Source organism: Lissotriton vulgaris, unplaced genomic scaffold (genome assembly GCF_964263255.1).
Source record: "Lissotriton vulgaris unplaced genomic scaffold, aLisVul1.2 SCAFFOLD_523, whole genome shotgun sequence".
Classification (NCBI taxonomy): Eukaryota; Metazoa; Chordata; class Amphibia; order Caudata; family Salamandridae; genus Lissotriton; species Lissotriton vulgaris.
The window spans coordinates 294,101-317,057 of NW_028244325.1; the positions used below are offsets into that span (position 1 = coordinate 294,101).

The following is a 22,957-nucleotide window of genomic DNA, read 5'->3' on the forward strand; positions in this document are numbered from 1 at the left end:
CTCTACTACTCTCTACTACTCACTCTCTGCTACTCTCTACTGCTCTCTACTACTCTCTACTACTCACTCTCTGCTACTCTCTATTACTCACTCTCTACTCTCTACCTCTCTACCTCTCTCTACTTCTCTCTTGACTAGTCTGTACCTCTCTACCGCTACCTCTCTACCTCTACCTCTCTACCTCTACACCTCTACCTCTCTACCTCTCTCTACACCAGAGGTCTTCAAACTTTTTTAGGTTGAGCCCCCCAGCTGAATTTTTTTTGATGTTGGGGCCCCCCCACCAACTGTCAGAAATTTCTGGAATCTTGTACACTATATAATCGACCGCCATCCGCATATCCCAGGCCATATTTGGTAAATGCTGCACAGAGCCGGTTTTGTTTGTTTGGGCAACTACCCGCGGGCCACCGGCGTACTACATATCTACGAAATCCAGCACGGAGAGGTGCAGCTGTTGAGCGAGCTAGAAAAAGCACAAGCCCATCAAATGTGGAACATTTGGTGCTTCAGCGCTACAGCATCGGTATCTTGCTACAGGAGATTTTGATAAACCTCAATGTGTGGTATTTGGAAGCAGCAGAAATCTCAGTTTACGGTGAAGGAGCGCCAGAAATTGTTACTGGGAGCAGAGATGGAACTGTGAAGGTATGGGATACTAGACAAAAAGGTATACCAGTCGCCAACATGGAACCTGGAGTAGGAGAAACTAAGAGAAACTGTTGGACTGTAGCATTCGGACATGCATGCAATCAACAAGAACGTGCTGTCTGTGCAGGATATGACAATTGTGATATTAAGCTGTTTGACCTAAGAACCAGGTGGCAGATTTATGTCGGACTTGCGCCGCCGTTGCGTCACGCAACGGCAGCGTAAACGTGGCGCATCCCTGCGAACCATTTACAACGTGACGCATCTGGGCAGATGCGTCACGTTGTAAAGCCCTGCGCCACATGTGGGCGTCCGGCGCAGGGTGGGCGTTCCGGGGCAGGTGCGCCTTGCAAAAGTGGCTGAGTGAAATCTACAAGATTTCACTCAGTCACTTTTAGGACAATGCTGCGTCAAAACCCTGCGCCTGCTTGAAGCAGGCGTAAGGCTTGACGCAGCATTGGACAGATAGGGCACCTCTGAGCCTTGCTGGAGCTGTGTCGCGCTTGCGACGCAACTCCAGCAATGCGCCACCTTTCGGCACAGATGCGTCACGCATCTGTGCCGTTTTTGCCCCATGGTGCGCCGCATTGTAAATGCGGCGCACCATGGGTGGCGGAGCTGCAGCGCACAATAACTGGCGCATCCCTGGGGATGCGCCAGTTATTGTAAATCTGCCCCCAGGTCTCTTCGGTGGAAAACTAACATTAAGAATGGGGTTTGCAGTGTCGAGTTCGACAGGTAGGATATAATAATGAATAAACTGGTGGCCACTTCATTGGAAGGGAAGTTTCATGTTTTTGACATGAGAACCCAGCATCCCAAAAAAGGTTTTGCTTCTCTTGCAGAAAAGTCTCATAAATACACAGTTTGGCAAGTTCGCCACCTGCCACAGAACAGAGATATATTTTTGACAACAGGAGGAGCTGGAAGTCTGCATCTTTGGAAGTATGAGTATCCCGCTCAGCGGACGCAGAAAGATTCTGAAGGCTTGGAGAAGGGGGTCGCAGGATCCGTCGCTCTTCTGCAGAATGTAACCTTGTCCACACAGCCCATTGCTAGCATTGACTGGAGCCCGGACAAACAAAAGCTGTATGTCTGCACGACCAGACCGTGCGAGACTTCATAGTGACTAAACTTAATAAAGTCCAAGGCAGATTGCCGTCCAAAGAAAGCGCCACTAAAGACTAGAATGTATCCAAGAATTCTTATATTTTTTTTAAGTAGCTGTATATGAAATGCTGGTTAATTTTAAACGGAGCTACATATGTACATACCTCCGTTGAAAGTTAGACGTTAAAGAGACCTTGTTTGATTAAGAACTTTCTGCCTATAGGAAGCACCATAAGCAGGAAACATGTTTTCCTTTCATCCTTTTCAAATGTATATTTCGGGCAAACTTTTACAGATGTTTGAAATTGTGCGGAAGAGGGCACCTTTTCTTACCATTCGGAATTGCTGTCATGCCCTATGCAGCCAATGTGCCCTACAGGCAGAGGCACAACTAGGGCCAAATTTTGGGCGGGTTGGGTTCCACGAAAATATTTCGACGGGGGGGGCTTATTATTCCATCAACAAGCACAGTGGAGAGGCAGGGGCTCTAAGAAGCCGTGAAAAAAGAACAAAGGCGTCATTAAGAAGCAATTGGTCTTTAAAACACCTGTGAAGTACTCGGCGCGGCTGTGTGCTTCGGGAAGCCGTCTCATACCGGGCTGCCGCACAAGAGGGGTGGGAGAGTGGGCTGAAGCCCTTTGACCTTAATGGGCGTTGCACGCCTGCCTGCAGACAGCAGACAACGCTTTTCTTTAAATTCCATGAGTATGGCACATCGCATATGTACTTGCGACATGGGACGGTGAGATTTTGAGGTGGAGCACGCGCCCCCCTCAAGATGATGGCGCGCCCCCCCAGGGGGGCGCGCCCCACAGTTTGAAGAACTCTGCTCTACACGCACACATATACACATATATATATGCATATATATGCATATGCATTTATATATATGTATCTGTATGTATATATATATATTCACTGAAAAAACCATAGGTTTCACACCAGTTATAGTTAGGAATTAGCATTTAAAAAACCTATTAAATTCACTAAAAAAACCATAGGTTTCACATCAGTTATAGTTAGCTGGAAATTTTACTGACATAAAACCATTGAAATTCCACATTATAGTTAGTTGGACTCACTATAACTTGCGCGTGTAATGCACTGCTGATGACGTCACATATTACATCACTCATGACATGGTCAGTGACATCACTCATGACATCACTGATGACACCATCCAGTGAATGTGTGCCTTTCTGAAAAATAAATATGTTTTATATATGTATATGTAAAGGTATATGGAAAAATAAATGTTTAAATAAGTGTGTAAATGGATGTTTTTTTCTTTTTAAAAAAATGATTGGTTACTGGCTTATTAAGTGTATCTTAGTGAATACATATATTAACGAGTAATGTTTAAATATTTAAATATATGTATCAGTGTTTCACTTTGTGTATTAGTTGCTGCATGGGTTGGTGAGTAGCTACATGTGTGTGTATATAGATTATTAGATGTTTTTTTAGTATCAGTATGAGTGTCTGTATGGTTTGGTGGGAGTGTTACTTAGCACATAGATGCATCAATGACTGACTCACTGTTTTTATGTGTTTTGAAGACGGCATATGTGCAGGACTGTATGGGTGGATGAGTGTGTATATGCGTGTGTTAGTGAGTGAATGACTGTCTCATTAGTGTCTTTATCAGTAACTACATATGTTTTAATCTAGTATATGTGAGTATTGATGTATATGAGTGAGTATATGTGAGAGTGAGAGATTGAAAGAGTTCTTGTTTAAATAAGTATGTGTTTCTATAAGTGATTGTTTAAGAGAGTAAGTATGTGTAAGTTTTCTTAGAAGTAAGGTGGTAGTGTGTGTATAGCTGTATATGCAAATAAATGGATGTTCAATGGTTTATTTGCATGTGTGAGTATGTGTGTGAGTCACTTTTAGATGACTGTCGGTGTGTAACAGGATGTATAGGTGTATCACTACATATGATGAGTGTATATATGTATGAGTGACTATAGAGAACTGTTGGTGAATGAGTGAATGTGTATATAGATGGTGGAATTATTGAATTGGTTGTTGTAACTGGTATGGGTATCTCCATTTAAAAAAAAATTATAATTTATATTTTTCAATATGTGTTTCATGGGTTACATTACAGTGAAAGGAGGTCTGTCACTCTGTCACAAGGATGATGTCATCAGTGATGTCATGAGTGATGTCACTGACCATGTCATGAGTGATGTAATATGTGACGTCATCAGCAGTGCATTACACGCGCAAGTTATAGTGAGTCCAACTAACTATCACGTGGAATTTCAATGGTTTTATGTCAGTAAAATTTCCAGCTAACTATAACTGATGTGAAACCTATAGTTTTTTTAGTGAATTTAATAGGTTTTTTAAATGCTAATTCCTAACTATAACTGGTGTGAAACCTATGGTTTTTTCAGTGAATTTCATAGGTTTTTTAAATGCTAATTCCTAACTATAACTGGTCTGAAACCTATGGTTTTTTCAGTGAATGTCATAGTTTTTTTAATGCTAATTCCTAACTATAAGTCTCACTTTATAAGTAAGACTGTTAGCGCTCTAGTTGTTTAGAACACTCTGGTACATTCTGTCATTGGGCTACAGTTGAGCTATATTTGGGCTATATTTTTTTTTTGTCTCTGGTGGCCATCTTTAGGCTACATTGGGCTACATTGAGCTACATTTGGGCTACATTTTGGCTCTAACATATATATAGCCCAATGTAGCACAATACATATTTTTTCAAAGTTAATTTTCGTAAAAACCACTGAAGAATAGGGCTACCAGTCCCTAGAATTTTTCCCATTTAAAATTTTTTTTTTTTTAGGAGCGCTTCCGGTGCGCGCCCCGAAGAGCGTACTTCTATAAAGCGTCCCCGGGGCGCGCTCCGGGGAGCGTCCCGTAAGCACCAATATCGCGAACGAAAACATGATCGTGACGTATCGCGTAGCCGCGTCCGCGTGATACGCACGGCGTAAGCGCACCCGGAAGTACTCGAGCGAATACGATTGCGCAACATAAACATCCGACGCGCTTACGCGACGAGCCCCGGGGCGCGTCGCGTAAGCGCGTCGGGTCATGTGACCTGAAAACAACACTTTTCATTGGTTCATAACAGTTTTGGTTTCATAATGATGAAGCCCCTAGTCTTGTGATCTGAAAATAACACTTCTCATTGGTTCAGGACAGTTTTTTTTCCAAATGATGAAAGACCCCACCTTTTTTCCTTATTCTGACTTTGTCCTTTGACTGAGGAAGACCTGTTTGTACCTCTCTGTACCTTTTTAATCTTTATAATGGCTTCAGTAGCAGCAGCAGCTGGTGCATCTGCCCCACCACCACAACAACCAAGAGGACCAGCTCAAGATTACATTGGTGGTCAACAAGAGGAGGAGGAGGAAGAGGAAGAGGAGGATGATGAAAGATGGCTGCCTGAACAAAATACCCCATACAAGCCCAAGTCACACATTGTATGGGAGTTTTTTTCACTCCCAGAGGGCAAGAAAAAAGTGGATGCGGCCAAGGTAACTTGCCTAATCTGTAAAGAAGAACTCTCAAGGGGCAACCCAAACAAAAAATATTCCTTTGGTAACTATACCATGATTCGACATATGACCCGTAAGCACCCTAATAACTATTCTCGTGCAGAGCTCAGGGAACTGGCCAGTAACCTCCCTCAGTCTTCAAGGACCACCTCCCAAAGAAACGAACCCGCTTCATCGGGACCAGAAACATCAGAGATGATGCCTTGTATTCAGCCACGATTTGCTGATTTTGAAATCACTTGTTCTGCATGTGGCAAGCTTTTCGCCTATGGTGAAAAAAGCGTAAAGCTCATCGTCCTTGCAGGTGATAATCACAAGTGCCCCAAAAAGAAGTAATTTTTTGGGTTTTTTGTTTTTTTGCTCCAGTTGAGCCAGTTTCAATTCCCTTTTTTTGTTTCTCCCCCTAAAAAAATACAAAAAAAATATAAAACTGTTTTGAAAAGCCAAAAAAAGTACAAAATGTTCAAAAAACACAAAAAAATATAAAACAAGAAAAAGAAGAAAAAAAAAGTTATTTTTAGAACTACCTCCAATTTCTAAAAAAAGGCTTCATTTTTTAAAAACTCTGTCATTCTTTTTTCCTCATAGTACGCTCCCCGGTCCGCTCCCCGGTGCGCGTACCGGGCTCTCCCCCCGCGCAAAACGGAAAAAAATATATTTTAAATGCCCCGCGGGGCCCTTTTATAGCCGCCACATCAAACCTAGGGGGTCAGAGGGGGTCTATCCCTGATGCCTTATGGTCATTTCCCCCTTCGTTTTAGCCACCTCTTGTGTCTCGATTTTACCGAGACACAAGATGGCGGCCGCTCCGGACTGTTTCGAATGTTTACAGACACCCAAGAGCCAATCAGATTTCCGTGGGCACCTAGCGTGTCGTGCCCGGTGCGCTCCCCGGAGCGCGTACCGGGGCGCGCTTACAGATATATATATTGTTTTGAACCAAAATTACTCAAAATCCACTGGAGCACATATCTTGAGACATAGCAAAGGCACATCGGGCTACCAGTCCCTACAATTTTGCCAAATTTGGTGGAAATCCATTCAGCCGTTCGGGCTAAAAGTGAAATCGACCGCCCTATGGAAATTAACATGGGGAAAACGCGTTTTGGGCCCCCCCTTTTATCTCGGCCCCCGCTTGACGAATCCCCCCAAACTTTCAGGGAAGGAGCAGAGCGCAGCGAGGCAAATTTAAGGAAAATTACAGGCAGATTCCTCAACCGGCGCCAAAGTTATTCCCAATAGAATGTTGCGGATTTCCTATAGAAAACAATCCTAACTATAACTACCTACTGGCGACCGCCAGTAGATAATGTAAATATATATAACAAGTATAAAACATTTAGAAATACCAAAAAAGTTGAATAGACGAAATGCAACACAATAAAAATCTGACATCAATTTATAAAAATAGGTTGTATTTTTATCTTTGAGTAGACACCTCAATGACAAACATCCAACAGATGGTTCCGGAGACATGAATTTTAAAGGAAACAATAAATGACAGTTTCTCACTCAATGCAATAATTCATGTAAATCTACCATGACTCTCGGTGTAGGGTTCGCCACAACAAGTAATTTGAAAAGGGCTATTGGGTTCATACTCCAAAAGAGAGCAAATCACAGATCCTAGCCAGGACCAGTTGAACAGTTTCCATGTAAGTAGTCTCCAGTCCAGTTCTAGGTAACATGGCGGAATAGCCATAGGAATCGAAGGAGTGGTCCTGATACAAGTGACCTAGTATGCTGAAGATGTTCAGGATGCTGAGCCAGTTTGTACCTGAGGCTACCACTTGGTGCAGAAACATCAGAGACCAGAGTCACCTCTGGTCTCAGGAGTGGATGTCCTAAAAATTTCAGGTCAAGTCCAGCACCTAACCAGTTGCCAGTAGTTTACTGTTCTCTGAATACAGCAAAACCAGCACTTCCCTTTAACTTGCAGTAACTTTTGTGCTCGGTGACCAAACTACACACCAATGATTCTCCTGGGTCCGGAAGACTTGGGCGTAATTTTTGAGCGTCTGGGTTTGGTCTTCCATGTTGTACCACAGAGTCCAGCAACAGTCAGGCTTATTGGTGCTGGATTTTCTAAGGAGCAGGCTTCTCAGCTTTTATTGCCATGTGGCTGTATCAGGGAGTCAGCCAATGGACTCTTGGTGTCACCTTCTCTGTCTGAGTTTTGAGGATGATCTTTCCTCAAGAGAAACACCACACGCGCAGTCCTTTATTTGCTAGCCAAAGTGTAGCAGATGAACACCAGCCTGTGGTGCAGCTACTCTTTGTTGGGTCCAGGGTACCACAGAGCAGTCGTTCTTTGGACTTCTCTCTAGTCCAGAATTTATCTGAGGCCTGGGCACCAAGGGAGCCACATGTATGCCCACTAAAAGCCGAGGGAGGTATGTTTACTAACTAGCTATTGGGCTACCAGGACCCTTCCCGCCTGATGATGACTTCCTGAAAAGTGTGGCATTTTGCTAGTCCAGAATGGAATAATCCATCCACTCCCAACATGGCAGAACCCTTCTTTTGGCGTGTGGAGCTCCGTAGCTCAGCACTGAGGTGAGGCCTCCTGGGTGCTACACAGCCTCGGAAACAAGCAGTTTGACAGCTGCTACTCCCACTCTGCCAGAGATGACAGTATGTCTACTAAAACAATAGAATAGCCTATTCTGTGTGTGATCACCATTTGCCCTTTAAAGGCAGCTTCCCCTTTGTAGCTCGCCTTTTGGGCTCATATCGATCCTAGCAGGAGAAAGTCACACCTCTCCTCTTTGCAGATCCTACGTGCCCCTTCCGGAGAGTCATTTACACCTATGTTCAGGAGGTCAGAAAGATGTCTTGAGAACAAAAACTTGTGTGCAATCGTAAAACGCTACTGGAACTTTTGGGTAACAAAGTGGCAATGTTCTATAGTTGCCATTTGTGCAATAGTTACCTTAAATTATTCTTCACCAACAATTCGGATTTAATGCAATTACTAATTTGATACCTTTAAGTACCATATTTAGTATCCATTTGGAATCTAGCACTACTGAACGGTCAGCTTGAAACTCCATACTCGCCAAGGGAGCTACTATCCTTTCCACGGTCAAATGACAAAGCACAGTTTTTACTGTCAGAGCATATAAAAGTTAATAAAACACATGTCTATCTTGTTAATATAATGTACCCTGCCTTTAGGGCTCAGTAATCCTGCCTTAGTAGTCAGTAACTTGAAAGTATTCCAAAGGAAGGTTTGAGTTTTGCATGTGGTTTAAATGGGAGAGTCGAGTTTACAGTTCAACACTGCTCTGCCAGCCTCAAATGAGAGACTTGGAGTCAAGTATTGCTGTGGCGCATTCGTGGTGGCACAATAAGTGTTGCAGTCTACGAGGGACACTTAACCTACAGGCACTAGGCACCCCTGGAGCACTAGAGGCTTTATGCCATTTGTGGGTTAATCCGTTAGCCATACACAGTTTAAGAGTCAGAGCACTGGCACCGAAACATGTTTAGAAGGACTCTGTGCATATTCAGAGTCAAATTTCCTGCAGCATTAGTCAAGAAGGTGGGGGTGATCATGCAAAAAGAGACATTTCTTTACACTAAGAAAGTATATTTCTTAATGTAGGGTCAAAAATCACACAGAAAGGCTATCCTTTAAACATATTTCACAATCTCTGACATCAATCAGGTTACAAGGATTTTGTAGACTATGGCTACAGTACCGCGCCTGGCATTACAGAGTTTGTATACATCTGTAGCTACCCAATGCTGCAGAGAGTACTCAGGTCCTTGGTTTAGAGATTCTACAGACTAAGGTCATAAACAGAAGGGCTATACGTTAGGTGGAATATACCTTACATGTGTATACTTGGAATTTCAGAGCAATTTCTAAGTTTTGACACTGCAAACTCAGGTAACAATCTCCAGGAATAGAAATTATACAGAATCAGGTCTCATAGAAGATGTCTACTCTAAAGAGATTGTATCAGCTCATACCCCTATCAACAGAGTAATTCAATGTTATACATATCTTTTAGTTTATACTAATTAGATTAGAAAAAACGTGCAGGACAATGTCTTAAATACTCACAAAAGAGGCATAGAGAGGATTTTCAGATTGGCAACGATACCATCCACCCTAAGTGGATTGTAAATAAAGAAAAGGTATCGCATTCTAACGGACAGGAAGGGAAAGAAAGGTCACCATTCATTATTCAGGTCCCAGGAATGTCAAGTGAGATCCAAGTCTTAGAACAGGAACCTTCTCCCACAAAGTTGGGGCATGCTACATCACTAGGTTTGTCTTTGCTCACTGAGACAGTAAATAAGTCAGATTGTGCTCAGCCTTTATGCAGGATTTCTTGAGATAAAATCAAAATCGGATGGAATCCTAATGGTGATAGAGATTAAGATTATCTAGTAGAAAGCTCTAACATACATTTATTAAGAATGTCTCTGAGAAGATTTAAAATGAATAGTTGATGCCTTTGATAGGTCAGGATGTGCTCGGCCATTTCTGGGGATTTTCGAGATGAGATCATATATAAAATAAAGTGTGGTGGTAGCCACGCTGTATTGTAGTTAGGATTCCCAGGTATATTATTCCTCGGAATTCTAGTCACTAATAAATTTGCTCTCGTTTGCAGAATCTCCACGAACCTTTGCAGAGCTATTCCTCGTTCTACATTGGTAGATGCAAAGTTGTGTGGTGATTGGTCTAGGGGGTGCCAAGATAAAAGAGAGGGGTCCCAAAATGCGTTTTTACACCAATGCATTTTCCATAGACTTTTGCATCTCGCATAGCGAGAAAAAAAATGGCTGAATGGATTTCCATGAAATTTGGCAGGATTAGACACTATGGTGCACAGAGGATGCTTTTGAGTACTACAGGTAAGTATTTTTTAAGTAATAAGGCATTTGAACTTGGTAATATTTGGCACTGCAGTAAGTTTGTGAAATTTCATGGTGTTTCAAGGGGGTACCACAGTACATAGCGATGACATGTCATCATTATGTCATTAGCTAATGACTGCCTTTAAAAAAGTTAAAGGCAGCCATGCTGTTTTTAGGTGCACTTTGACTGAGTTCTACATTTCACTTTTAGTTGTAGGTATGTACTAAGATTGATATTTTTCCCCTATTATCAGTTTATTAAAGTGGTTATAGTTAGAAAAAATATTTATACGTTTCAATCTTTTTTTTCTTAAGGTACACAGTACTGCGGTACTGCCTCGGGAGTACAACGGTACCAAGAAGAAATTTAAAAAAAGAAATATGTTAAATAATTAAAAATGCACTGTAGTAACCTATATTTACAAATATTGTGTACTGTATAGCATTTTCCATTTTTAACGTATTTTAAATTTTCTGTAAAAAGTCTATGGAGTACCGCAGTAATACCTACAAATTACTGCGCAACTTAAGAAATGTTTTTTAAAAATGTGCAGTTCTCCCTAACTGCTGTTATCTATGCAAAAAATTATAAATACATTTAACCTTTTAAAAATGTGCAGTTCTCCCTAACTGCTGTGATCTATGCAAAAAATTATAAATACATTTAACTATCTACTAACAATGTACTAAAGTGGTAATAGATAGGGAACAACAATAAAACATATTACTTACCTAGATCTAATGCCTATCCCAAAACGCAGCCAAGTGCAAAAGGCAGACAAAATGTCATGAAAATAACATGGCTGCCTTTTACCTTTGTTAAACAGAATCAATTAATTAATCACAAATTGCCTTGTCATGCTCTTGTACCGTGGCAAACCGTGGCATATTGCAGCACAATATATAACTAAGTGCTTTAAAAATGATAACTTTGAAATTACTTACACTATTCACACATACTGCTAAAAATAACTATTTATTACAAATAATATGTTTACTTGCCTGGTTACATTTACATCCGTTAACACAATTTCAAGCTACATCTGTTTCAATTACCACACTCCGCTGTACGCCACTAATCTCTATGCCGCTCCACTCTACGACACTCCACTCTACTCTGTTTCCTCCCACTCTACGTTAATCTACTACATAGCAATCCATTGTATGCAAATCCACTGTACGCCACTCCATACCACTCCACCCTACACCAGCACACTGTATGCTATTACACTCTAAGTCACTACACAGTATACTATTACACTCTACGCCACTCCAGTGTATGCCAATGTATTATACACCCGTCCACTCAATGGTATTCCACTCTACGCTGTTTCTCTGCACCCAACTACACTCTATGACACTACACTCTACGTTGTTCCACTCTATGCCCCTCCACTGAATACCTCTTCAGTGCACACCACTCCACTTTACACTATTCCACTGTACGCCACTGCACTTTATGGCACTCCACTCCACTATACGCCACTACACTACATTCCACTTCAGCAAGGAGAACCTCGACCAATGTTCTGACATATTATCTTTATGGTATTTAGTGAACACGCACATGCGCTATGTTGCCTTTCTGTTCTGGTTTGTTCTACATAGGTCAACCCTAGAAGGCAAACCCCCAAAACTCTCTGTTATTAATCACACACACCGACACACACATCTGTAGTAAATATTAGATACATGATACCACATACATCAACATAGGGCTGTTGCTATGCCCTATATCAGACTATCATGTGGACAACAGCACTTGCCACCAAGCACACCACACACAAACATTTACAACGCCAGCAACCCCCTCATGGATTTTCTGTTGTCCAGGCAAAAGGCATGAGAGCTGCCTGAATGATACACAAGTAACTGGTAAAACCCTTCCATCAGAACAGTCAGATACCAAGATCACACACGAAGAGCACATGACACCGGCATGCCACCCAAACAGGGATGGAGCAGAACACATCATATAGAAAATACAATCACCAGAGAGCTGAGATTCCAGTCTGTGATCGCAACAGCAGTATTGCGCCCTGAGGTACCCCAAGACAGCCATCAGGGCGACCAGGCCCCAACAAGGGCAGGCTATGTGCTCATCGAATGACAGCATAACATAACTTTACACAAAAACAAAGCTACGGTTTTGTTCGCCTTCAGCATCTCACACGTTCTATTAACTTGCTCCTTGAGGGGTACCCCAGGCCAGGTCCTAGTTGAATGCCTAGAGAACGAGTAGATGTGCTTTCCTACTACTATGTAGTGTGAGAAACGGAGGCCAGCACCATCGCGGCTTCCCAGAAATATTCAAAGCTGCCTTTTCACTGAATCAAGTGATTAACTGAAAATATGTCGAGCAGCCCAGCTGTGGCTACAGCTGCCCACTGATACACGCCCTCTATAGGGCCATATCCAGCCCGCCCCATTGTAATCTATCTGAATGCGTCTCTCCCCGCCTCGGCGCAGGGTGTATTATCAGCAAAAAGCATGTGCAACGGCGGGCTTACTCAGCACTTGGCGGTGGGTGGGGTGCATACTCATGCCAAGTAGTAGTAAACGTTTGTTCTAATCTCACCATGAAGGGCTTTGTGGCCTCACCAGGAGTATCACGTATAATATACTTTTAACATTTTAACGCAAATAAAAAACAACTCGAAATGTAATGCTCAATCTGAAAAACACTTTAAAATTAGCAAATACATTTTTGCATTAAAAAAGATGAAAATCGAAAGCAAGTCACCTGTCATATCTGCAAAGAGCTAGCAATAAAATTACGAGGAGCCAATGATCATAGTCATCTCCAGGCTCTCACAAGAAGGCCAGCACAGCCACATACATCATTGTAGGAATTTGCGATTCCTAAATTGCGAAAATTAAGGAATCGCAATTTAGGAATCGCAAATTCCTATGCATCAAGAAATCGCAAAAGTTTGGCGATTTCTTAATTTTCCTTATTTGCGATTCCTTAATTGCGAATCGCAAATAAGGAATCGCTTTACATTGATGTCTATGGGCCTAGAGACCCATAGGAATCAATGGGAAGGCATTCTCATTTTGCGAAATCGCAAAAGTTTTTGCGATTTCTTAATTTTCCTTATTTGCGATTCCTTAATTGCGAATCGCAAATAAGGAATCGCTTTACAATTTCAAGGGTGCAGGGGGGTCCAAAGGACCCCCCCCTGCACCCCTGGAATGTCACGTAAGTACATTTTACTCACACACAATTCCCAAGGGCATGTGTGTGTGTAATATGTAAGTTTCAAAAATGCATTTTTGAAACTTTTCGCAAATTACCATGAAGGTTTACTTCATGGTAATTTTCCACTTCCTAATTGCGAATTCGCAAATTAAATTAAATCATGCATAGCATTTAAGAAATGGGTAAAATTAGCGATTTCTTAAATGCTATCACAATTTGAGAAATCGCAAAAAAAATACGATTTCTTAAATTGCGATAAATGAAAAAAAATGATGCATCCCAAAAAAGGTTTTTGCAATCGCAAACAGCCGATTTTTGCGATTCGTGCCGTTTGCGAATGCAAATACGCTTGATGCATGTGGGCCTATAGTGACTAGCCATGGCATTGCACTATAGAGAAAACCGTCTCAAACCTTTTCTCCTGAGATAGGTGTGACCCGTGCATGATAGATACATTCATATTATCAGTAGCTCCAACTGATGTCTTATAAACCCTACTATGGTTTCATCATCTATAAAAAAAAATTGCACAGCATGTGCAACTTCCCGCGTATTTTAATGTCTTGGGTGCTTGAAATTCCTCAAATTTGAGATGTAACAACAAAAAGCAGCAGAGTTTGGAGAGTTTTCATGGTGGTTGTACTTTGATTTTGCATCATGTTTAAGGGATGGCAATCCATTCATGATTGCTGGGTCAGCAATGTCCAGCCCAACTTTCAATTCTGCCTGTTGACTTGCCAGAGCAGATTCATTTATTTGGTCTGGTGGCAAGTCATAGAACGTAGCAATCAGCTACAGACCCTTTAATTCTATCTAGGGACAGAGCCAGTGCACTTTCAGTTCTTCTGCTGAGCAACGAACCACAGCACTTTTAATATTTCAGCTTAGCAATGAGCCTCAGCACTTTTACCACTGCAGATTCAATTCTTAATGGATGGCAACCAGTCACAGTACCTTTAATTCTTCAGCATACCTACAAGTCCTTTAATTCATAGCACTTTCAATTCTTCTCCCAAGCAATAAGCCACGGTATTTTCAGTTCTACGTTCACTTACCAGAGAGTCCTAGTACTTTTACTTCGGCTTCACAACAGCCAGTGCAGATTCAATTATTTTGTGTGGCAACCAGCCATAGATCCTTTAATTCTACAGCGCAGCTACAAGCCTACCGTACCTTCAGTTCTTCTGCCTAGACACAGACACACAGCACTTTCGGTTCTTCCAACTACAAAGGCACAACACGTTGAGTTTTTCCGCCGAGTAACAAGTCACTGTACTTTCTGTCCGCCCACCTAGCAATGCGCCACAGCTCGTTATGTGTTCCACCTGACATCAACTCTCAGCTCCTTTCAACATGGTTCCGTTAACTTGCTCCACAATCCTCCACAGTCTTTCATTCTAGAAGGGCAGCTGTAGATTATACCATGAAACAGCACTCACATTAAAAAAATGGCGTAAGGTGCCACTCAATATTATTGGAAGGATTAATGTAATTAAAATGAAAATACTCCCTAAATGTCTTTACCTATTTAGATCCATCCCACTTTTTGTTAATAATCTCTTCTTTAAAAAACTAGATGGTAATTTCAGTAGCTATATCTGGGGATATAAAAAAGCTTGTCGATCAATTGCTTTGCTTAAACTTACAAGGCAAGGTGGACCTAACTGCCCCGACTTTAGGCTATATTACTCGCAGCTTTTATTGGTCGTCTTCATAGTCTACTTAATCCAAATAATTATTATTATTTCTACAAATTTATGTTAGGAGAGGATTCTCACGTGTTTTTATCCAAAGTAAATGACCCAAACTACTTTAACAGGGTAAAGTTCAAGACCGCAAGAGAAAGTGTCAAAATTTAGTTCTTGATTTTTACAATGTGCAGGACTACGCTTTTCCATCCTAAACTTCTCATATGTGGTAACCCAGGATTTCCTGAAATCTTTCATGATGGGGCCTGCAAGATCTGGGCCCGGTCGGGAGTAAAAACCTTGGGTGACCTCTATGGCACTAATGGCCTCATGGATTTTGAGACACTTAAGATACTATATAAATTGACCGAATCCATGCGGTTCAGATATCTACAAATTCGGGACTAGCTTGTACGTAACATGAACGTAAAGGCGATCTCAGACTCAGATATTTGGAACTGTTTTTACTCGGATAAGATTAAGTCAGTAATCAGTGAGGGTTATAGATGTCCTAGTAGTCATAAAATTGACAATTGTGTAAACTTGCTGACAAATGGAATACACGACTGGGCACTACTATAACGGCTAACCAGATTATTACAGCTTTTCTCGATCTTAACAAATTAGTACATTCTTCTAGCTTAAAACTGCAACAATATAAAACAATATGTGGCCTATACTACACACCAGAAAGGATATCAAAATGGTCTTTAAACAACCCAACTAGTGAAAGGTCTAAATGCCCTGAGTGTGACTTAATTGCCGCAGATCTTGAACATAGCTTTTTCTCATGCCCTGCACTGGCCGATTTCTGGCTGAGAGTCCAAGAAGTTCTCAATCAAAAATTGGTCAGACCTATATCTCTTAACGCTCCAATGGTACTGATAGGTCCATCGATTATGAATAGCTGTCAGAAAGACTTTGTGTAACTATTGTTCTTGCATGTGCTAGATTAGCTATCGCTAGGGCCTGGATATCATGTCCTCCACCCCACGCTATGGAATGGTGGGCCTTGGTCCAAGAAACATATACTATGGAACTCTCAATAGCTAAAATAAGAGGCGCACGATCATTAATGAAAATGGAAAAAATGTGGGGGACTTCTATATAAGTCTATAAAAGCTTATATCTTTTCTTATATTCTGTATCTGCTACTTTCAACTCATCATTAATGATAGATCTCGCATTAAAAATGTATCATTTTTTTTGTTACTTAATTTCTCCCCCCTTCTTGCTCTCTGTCACCCTAAGACCTGTATGTATGTACTTCTCATGCTGTCAATAAAACGTTTTTTTTTTAAAAGCACATGTTAGTATCAAATAGACTTCTGTATTTCAGATCCAAACTTGAACATATTGTTGTCAAATCATTTCCCACACAATTTCTTAAATAATACTTAACTGGGGTAAATTCCACCAACAGTACCATACTCAAGATCTTTCTTCAGCATAGCCATACACAAGGCCCGCATTACCAACGGGCCACTAAAATCCGATTAGTTGCATGCCCCATAGTTATCATTAATATAGGTACAAGTAGGTCCGAGAGAGGGAACAACCAGTGATTATCTGTTTTTAAGGAATAATATGCTGGAATCAGTGCTTGTGTCCAGATTCCCGCATGTTTTCCACCAATGTCTCACAGAGATTAGGCTACTGAAAAAATACAGGAATTTACAGGCCCCTCATACTAAAGGCTGGACTGTCTTCTAACTGTATTATATTTCCACAGTGACCACTGAAAGTAGCACTCACCATTCAGACCCCGTTGCATGTTCATTCTAGCAAAAAGATATGTGTCCTACATGCATCTTCTAGCCTATGTTTTATCACTATTGGAGTTAGATGTAGCAGTGACCGTGTCATTGGCATAGAGGAGTGTACGACAAGTGGACCCACTTAGTGAACATGCGGGTTATACCAATCTACGTATGTTCTGAGGATACCATCAACTGAGCCGAAAAGTGACAAACACCAACCAAGGCCCAACCAGCACATCTGCCTAAGTCCATGGTTAATGAGGAATAACTTAGTACCAATGTTTTCACTGAGCCCTAAATCTGTCGTCCATTGTCGATTGCGAAGGACCACTGGCTCCAACCTGCTGTGGGAATGCTACGAGACCTCATACTAGCGCTATAAAGCACATCCACCATCATTGTGCCACAGGACACATGCGTGCCGCACTCAGGCCCAGCCCGAGCTCAGGGTTGGATGGGGATGGGAGGGACCCTCTGCGCTTGTCCGGGCCTGTCTGCTCCACCACACCGCTCCCGTCTGCTTCACACACGTCTCCAGCCGTCCGGTCCCGTCTGATTCATGCTTGTCCGCACCATGTCCACACGTTTATTTATTTATTTATTTAATGCGTATTTATATAGTGCACTTCTGCACCACACCTGTCGGCTCCACGCCAGGGCAAGTCTGGGCTGGTGCCACCCCTCTTGGTCCATCGTAATAGACACTATTTTCTTTGATCTAATCTACAATCTCTTATAATATAGGTGTCTTAAAAGTCAGATCTGCCTCTTGCATTCTTGTTTGCCTACTAGTACTAGGAGGACCCAGACGCTATGCTGCATATTTACTGAGTGATTGATCCCTATTAGTATATTCTGCCTTGAAGGCTTAAGTGAGACACTCGTGCCAGGGACTCTACATATTGGTGTTATAATAATGCTGGGCACCGGGTCTGCTCACCCCAGGGAGTGTGGCTCATGGTGGCGCTGTGTGTGAAGACGGATTTACCCTATGACAAGCATATGAGAACGGGCGATTTCCGCTGCCTGTAAACAACAGGAATAGGCAGGCTAGGATTACCCCCTAATATCTTCCTCCATGTTAGGATTAGGTCCCCAATCCTCTTTTGATGACCATGTCCAGTACCATCACATGACACACCAGTAGCATAAAAAGGAGTCCTACCCTTATGTCTATGCTTGTTATTGCTACCTGTGGGTTCCTGCATTCTGGCTCCTGTATTTCCTGTCGATTGCTGTTGTCTTTGCACGGGCTCGTGTAAAGACTTGGAGAATTCCCAGTTTATTTCAGCCTATTCCCCTATCCTTGCTTCCTTTCTTAACTTGTTGCCTTGTTTTTGCCCATCCCGTTCCTTAGCAAGTTCCCCGTTGAGTTAGATGTTAGTTAGTTTCTTTAGGTGTAGTGTTTTCCCCTTCCCCACCCCTTTTTTTGTTGCCCCGTGTTACGGTAATCTTTGGCCGTTTCCGTTTACCTCCGCCGCCATACAGGGGCTCCTGTTTTGTGTGGTTGGGAGTTCTGCGTCTCTCTGTTTGTTCTGAGACGCGCGGAGCTTCACGGCGGCTTTATCGCGAATACGCGATACATTGTTGCTAGTTTGCAACCCGTCCACATCTGTTTACGCGGAAGTGACGTTTTCGTCGTCTCCGCAAGGGAAACCCGGCTGGGTTTGTTTCCTTTCCCTGGTGAGCCCAGAACGGAGGTGCCAGCCCGTTTTTTCCCCGCATTTGACCCCGTTCATATGAATAATTAGTCAGGGGTTTTTTACATGCCGGCAAAAGCGGTGTGTTTTTTTACCCTGCGTTTTACTAATTAGACCAAACCATACACCCTCACGAACTCGATCAGTCTCACGTATAAGACGCCTAAGAGAGGTTATCTTAGGTCAACCGAGTTTTAAGACTGACAACTCCTTGAAGCTAATCCTGCTCACGCTTCTGGTAAGTGTATGTGCTGTGGTTATTATTGGATAATGGTCGTATGTTTCAGAAGAAGGAATGGGGACTGAATAATTACAGTAGGATGTACATTGTGTTTCCCTTTTATGCAGGTGCAGAAGAAGGAGGCGGGTGTTCCTATTAAAGCACATAACAAGGGTGGAAGGTTTGGTTACCCTTTGATTTCCACCCTCTTTTCTGGGTCAGCAGCTTACTCATATGTGTTCATCAGTGAGTGGTTGGTGAGCTAGGGAAGGGGACTGGACTATTCCTCGTTCCTGCAGTGTGTGGGTTGGGCAGGAGTCCAACAGAATAACAAGCCCACGTCATAATACACTGCCCGAACTTGGATGGACGTAGAAGGAGGAGGTGCCATGGCGGGCGCGGAAGCACCCTCCATGATTGATATAATGGGGGCCCTTGCTGCGTTACAGGCGCAAGTACAGGAATTGAGACAGGAGAATGTAGGGTTGAGACAAGAGCTGGTGGCAGTAAGGGCGCAGGCCCAGGCACAACCCAGAGCCCAAAATCCCGTTATACAACCGGCTACTTTCCAGTACGGGGGGGCAGGACAGAGTAATCCTGGAGGAAGTGCTCCTGTGGCTATTACCGTAAACTCCCCTGTTCCTGTTCCTCTGGCTCCACCTGAACGGTTCTATGGGGACAGTGGGAAATACGGGATGTTTATGAACCAGTGTCAGTTACACTTTATGTGTAGGCCCGGCGCGTTTCCCGATGATGCTGCAAAGGTAGCCTTTACTCTTTCATATCTGGCTGGTACTGCTGCACAGTGGGCTATCCCTCTAGTGGAAGGGAACGACCAGGTGTTGAGTGATTACAATGCTTTCAAAGAATTGATGAGAGGGTTGTTTGCCAAACATGCTTTCATGCAAGCTAGTGACTCAGAATTACTGAAATTGAGACAGGGTCGGCAAGATCTTCTGACCTATATAGCGTCTTTTAATCGTTTGATTGCAGAGACTCATTGGCCAGCCGATAAGCGGACCTCCTTATTCTATCAGGGTCTCAATGATGAATTGAAGGACGTGGTGTCACAAGTCGTGGATCCCCCTGAGGAGTGCGCCGCCTTTATTGACTTAGTAGTCAAATTGAACCATAGGCTTTCAGAGCGACGCGGTGATCGGGGTCGTTTTCAGATGTCCCGAGGGAATTTCATAAAGACCGAAGTGAAACAGCAACCCGGTGAAGCCAAACCTGAACCTATGGAAATAGGAGGGGTTAGGGGGCCCCTTACCCCTGAAGAGAGAAAGCGACGTAGAGAATTGAACTTATGTCTCTATTGCGGCCAGGGAGGTCATTTTGCAAGAGAGTGTCCCGTTAAACCTTCCAGAGCAGGCTATGACAAAAAGGTGGCATATGTACAGGTAGAAAGACCACCCCTATCTGTGCATAGTAGAGGACAATATGAAGTGGTGGGGGCAGTGGACTTGGTGCCCAGACATTTTGTGATTTCGGCACATCTTCTATTGGCAGATTATCAAAGGGTGCCTGTTTCAGTGTTATTGGATTCGGGGGCCACTGGCAATTTTATTGACATCTCTCTCGCGGAGAAACTAGGTGTGCCTTGTCAATACAAGAAACAGCCCGAGCCGGTGCGGGCGATAGACGGAACTGAGTTGTCATCAGGGTGTATCACTAGACAAACCAGGCCGCTCCGCTTGTTATGTGATAATGGTCATTATGAGTGTGTGATATTCGATCTGATTGACGCGCCTTCCTTTGGCTTGGTGCTAGGGGTGCCTTGGCTCCAAGAACACAATCCTAGGATTGATTGGGTGCAACGGCTTGTCACACTTGATTCACATTATTGCCTGAAGCATTGCTATAGTAAGGCCAAGGGGAAGGTCCCTCCATTGTATTGGGCAGCCATGGAAGAGAACGGAGTTCCAAGACAGTATGAGGAGTACGCCGATGTGTTCGACAAGGGTCGTGCTCAGAGTCTGCCTCCGCATCGGTCTTTTGACTGTAGGATAGACCTAGTGGAGGGGGTTCCTTTACCCTGTAGTAGGGTGTATGCTCTGTCTGAACCGGAGGAAAGACACCTTAAAGAATATCTGGATGAGATGTTGGAGCTAGGTTTTATCCGTCCTTCTTCCTCGCCTGTTTCTTCAGCAATCTTTTTCATCCCAAAGAAGGAAGGCACTCTGAGGGCCTGTGTGGACTATCGGACATTAAATAAGGCCACTGTTAAGAACAGGTACCCTCTTCCGCTCATCCCCGTGTTGCTGGATCAGCTCCGCAAGGCTACGGTGTTCTCTAAATTAGACTTGCGTGGAGCATATCATCTGATCAGGGTGCGGCCCGGTGATGAGTGGAAGACGGCGTTCAAAACGAAACATGGGTTATTCGAATACTGTGTGATGCCGTTCGGCTTGTGTAACGCGCCGGCGGCGTTCCAGTATTTTATAAATGAGGTCCTGAGCGAACATCTGGATAAGACAGTAATTGTTTACTTGGATGACATCCTTATCTTCTCTGAGACCGGTGCAGATCATCATACTCATGTCAAACAAGTGCTGCAGAAACTGCGGGAACATCGGCTTTACGCCAAACTTGAAAAGTGTCATTTTGATGCAAAGGAGGTGGAATTTTTGGGTTTCCTCATTTCCTCTGAAGGGATACGAATGGATCCAAAAAAGATACAGGCTATATTATCCTGGCCAGAGCCTACCACTGTGAAGCACATACAGGTACTTTTAGGGTTCGCCAATTTCTACCGGCGCTTTATCTCTCACTTCTCAGATATTGTGGCACCAATGACCCGCCTGTTGAGAAAGGGGGTTCCGTTTGAGTGGTCTCCGGAGGCTCATGATGCCTTTCGGTTCTTGTTGGAAACCTTTACGACCGCCCCAGTACTGGCTCATCCAGATCCGGCATTTCCCTTCTTTGTGGAAACGGATGCTTCCGCAAGTGCAGTAGGGGGTGTTTTGTCCCAGAGGGAGGGGGGCACGGGAGATATGCACCCTATCGCCTATTTCTCAAAAATATTGTTGCCGGCAGAAAGGAACTATACGGTGGCAGAGAGGGAACTACTGGCGGTGAAATTGTCCTTCGAAGAATGGCGCCATTATCTGTGGGGGGCCCGGCACACCGTCACGATCTACACAGATCACAAGAATCTGGAGTTCTTTAGATCAGCCAGGGCTTTGACACCCAGACAAATGCGATGGGTCTTGTTTTTTAATGAATATGATTTCATCATCACTTACAGACCTGCCGCTCAGCAGATTAAATCAGATGCATTGTCCCGGATTCATGTTGATCCCGAGGAAGTAAAGGCAGGGAAGGAAAACAGGCCTATGCTGGATAGTAGGAGGATTGTGGGAGTAGCTTCGGTGGAAGAATTCGCTTCAAAGATTAAAGATCTGTTGCGCAATATGGATTTGGCCCCTTGGTTACAATTGTCCCAGGTGGTGCTCAGAGAGGGGCTGTTATATCAGGGGGATAGGTTGTTTGTTCCTCCCGAGTTGCGACAAAAGGTGGTGGAATGGTGTCACTCATCCTCTTTAGTTGCGCACCTGGGTATTGGGAAGACAAAAGAGTTGTGTTTGAGGTGGTTTTGGTGGGATACGGTGGCCCAGGATATCCATAAATACGTGACAGCTTGCCCTATATGTGCCATCAATAAACCCTCACACAGTAAGCCCTCGGGTCTGTTACAGCCGTTGGCAGTACCCCCTTCCCCTTGGCACACCATCAGCATGGATTTTGTCACAGACCTTCCCTTGGTTTCCGGTTTTACTGCTATCTTAGTGGTCGTAGACTTGTTTACCAAGATGGCTCACTTCTTACCACTTCGAAACATTCCCACAGCAAAGGAAATGGCCTGGGAGTTTTTGGTGTCGATTGTACGGTTGCATGGGTTACCCACAGCAGTCATATCAGACAGGGGGGCGCAGTTTGTGTCTCATTTCTGGAGGGAGCTCTGTCTGGTGCTAAAGATGGACATACGTTTGTCATCGGCGTACCATCCCCAGTCAGATGGGCAGACAGAACGCACCAACCAGACGATGGAACAGTTTTTGAGGTGCTTGACTACGTCCCTTTCGTGTGATTGGGTAAGGGCATTGCCCATAGCGGAATTCGCATATAATAACAGTGTACACTCGGCCTTGGGCATGACACCTTTCTTTTGCTCTATGGGATTTCATCCTAGAGCCCTTGCCATCCAACCCACTGGGCACA

At 43.4% G+C, this 22,957-nt stretch overlaps 1 pseudogene; it reads left to right on the top strand.

Annotated features, from left to right (window-relative positions):
• Nucleotides 1–361: 361 nt before the first annotated feature.
• LOC147667606 (dynein axonemal assembly factor 10 pseudogene) lies at nt 362–1,839 on the top strand (annotated as a pseudogene).
• The last annotated feature ends 21,118 nt before the right edge of the window (nt 1,840–22,957 follow it).